The sequence below is a fragment of the Paramisgurnus dabryanus genome, chromosome 2 (genome assembly GCF_030506205.2).
Source record: "Paramisgurnus dabryanus chromosome 2, PD_genome_1.1, whole genome shotgun sequence".
NCBI lineage: Eukaryota > Metazoa > Chordata > Actinopteri > Cypriniformes > Cobitidae > Paramisgurnus > Paramisgurnus dabryanus.
The window spans coordinates 29,536,425-29,539,515 of NC_133338.1; positions in this window are offsets into that span (position 1 = coordinate 29,536,425).

The window sequence follows — 3,091 nt, forward strand, 5'->3', positions numbered from 1 at the left end:
AGTACACAATGCTCTTTTTGCAACAAATCAATTGTGGATATGAAACATATCTTGGTTGTTTGGTCTGATAAACAAACTGTGATGTTTTTCTTTTACTTATTTTTTAAAAAGTTTTACATTCACAACACAATAACTAAAAAGAGTCATTCAAAATTTATTTTGAACATTTATTCACACTAAATCACAGGTGTTAATGTACAGTGCTGCACTGCTGGCCCTGGGGTACATGTGAATCTCCACCCTGTGTGGTCAAAGACAAGTAATAACAGTATGGTATTTTTTTATTTGAGAAACCTTATATCAGAACTTGATATAGTCTTGGCCCCGGCGTTTCCCGTTTGTGCTTGGGGGCACCTACCGGTAGACAAGAGAATTGCAATACTGTAATAATTGGTAAATGAGGGGGTATCCTAGTTTTAAAATACTGTTTAAATAAATTAGAAACATTTTAGCCACGTGCTTCTCAGTCTGCCTGCTAAAATAATAAGATGAACAAAGTGAGAAAACTAGAATTATATTATTTCTATTCCGGTGCGCAGAGTGGTGGCATCTCAAGAGTAACCGTGGCATCTCGAAATACCCGCACCTATAAACAGTGGTGTAGTGCAGGGTATACGCAGGTATACGGAGTATACCCACCTCTTTATTTGATGGCATGGGGTATACCCACTTCTACTGGGGGCATACATTAAGAGTATACCCACTTCTACTGGGGGCATAAATTTAGAGTATACCCACTTCTCCAGACACCACTACACTAAAACGACTGTCAGCCAGCGTGCGCGCACATTCATGACAACACACGCACACGCACACACACGCACCTCGCGTGAATTAAATGAACGCCAGCGAAATGCCATAGTGCCAAGAGTTCAGGCACCTAGTTCCCCATAGTTCCCGAGGCATCTCGAAATGGCCGACTGACAGCCAGCACGACAGCACAAAGACCGCGTAAAACAGCTGGTACAAATATATGACGCTGAAGTGCCACCCCTAAATGACACAAAAACTGTCAGCTGCCTCAAAAAGTCACGGTGCCACCGCTAGCTGCCTCAAAATGAGTCCGATGACGGAAGTGCCACGATTAGCTGCCTTAAGATGCCGGAGGTGCCACAAACAAAATAAGTCAGATGCCTCAAGTGCCACTACTAGATGCCTCAAAATGAGCCAGATGCCGGAAGTGCCACTACTGATGCCGGAAGTGCCGCTACTAGCTGCCACTGCCGCGATTTGAGCTTGCTGTCTCTCCAAAAGGGTTGAGTTCCCATAATGTCATCCTCAATCAAACCCCATAAATCATGAAAAATAGAAGATTAAGAAAAAGAGAGAAACGTACTTGTGTTTTAACTGCTGGGATCCTTGAGAGATGGAACTTCCTGGAAGTGATGTCACTTAATGTATTATTGTTTTACAATGTTTTTTTTTTTTTTTTGGTGAGGTTAACATAACATCGGGGACACCAATAAAATGATGTAATATGCAAATGTGAACAATCATGGCAAGGGACAGGCCAAAAACCTTACCCTTATCAGAAAAAAAGAATTATACTTATTTAAAAATTTATATATTGACTTTACATTTGTGTAATATTAATAAAAGAAACTGTATCACAAATTTATTCGTAGTTATAGTACTTCTATGTTTGATTATGAGATGCAAATCTATCTATCCATCCACCCATCCATCCATCCATCCATCCATTATTTATATAATATTAACAACACACAAACATTTGATTTAGTACAGTATTTTCTGTTCCCTCAAAATGGTTCCAACTGATAAACTACTATATAAAAAAACTATATAACTATATATAACTTTATATAACTATATATATATACCAGGACACAAAAAAAAAGAATCTAAGAGAACTGGATAGGAGTGCTAAAACAGAGATTTTGAGAGTTTATAGTTGATGGTATTGTAGAAAAGGAACAGAGAAGTGTCCTACTTCTGTAGCAAATGGGACAGGGCCCTGCTGGGTCTTACCAAGGACTACTTTGAACTGGGGAAAATCTGAACCTCACAAAAATAACTCAGTCATGTAAGTTGCTTCTTGGGTAAAATGCATCAGGAGAATGTTGTATGGTCAATTTCCTTTGATATGTTATTATCTTCATTTAAACCTGCATTTTGTTTTAATAATAATAAGCCAAAGCTTTCATAACCAGTAATAGTCAGCTGTAGCGTAATATTAAGCAATATTACATTAGTGAAGAGACTTTTTCTTTAAACTATTATATCAGAATTTTAATACCATAATTCTGTGTTAAAGCAGTATGGTGTTTGACTCAACTCGAGCAGATATGAATGGAACATTTCCTGACAAGCAATGTTCCCATTATGTGCTCTTTTGTTTTCCTGGCTGAGTGTTATTTCTGTATTGCCTGATACACTTAAGATAGTGAGATACTTACCATAATCAGATGAAACTTTTATGTCCTTCCTTATCTGTGTCAGACGGTTTCTTTTCAGTTGTCTGATCACAGCCGTTGAAGTACAGCAGGTTTGTGTCAGGTGTATCAGATATCATGTAGAGTGCATTGGAGTGTTGACTCTATTGATCTATCTTTCAGACAAAAAATATCCTAATCTCTGAGTGATAGCAGTGATACTGTAGCTTTATACCTTCTGACTAGACACAAGCCCAAATACTGTACAGGTCAAATTACCTTATCAAAATATCACGACTGGTTTCCGTAGAATTACGGAAGTTTTGTTGACATCAATTTTTACCTGAGAACTCTGTACTGTAAGACTTCTATAGAAGCGGGTGGAGTATACATGGACGAGTAAGTCTGTATTCACGTTTACACGCTTTTTGCTACCCACTGGTGTAGCAACATTCTTCATTTTTGAAATATCAAACTTGCTTTGATAAGGGCTTGCTTGATTATACCAACATATATTCCATATGCATGGGCAATATTTCAATTGATCCTTCCTTATCAAAATCATTTACTGTGAACGTAGGATCCAATGTATGTATGCTGTGAGAGAAGATGTTCTCTCCAGAGCTTGTGCCCAATTTAGACCTGCAAAGGGAGAGCTCAAACTTTATTGACATTGGTTTTGTTTTTCAGTTGCCTAT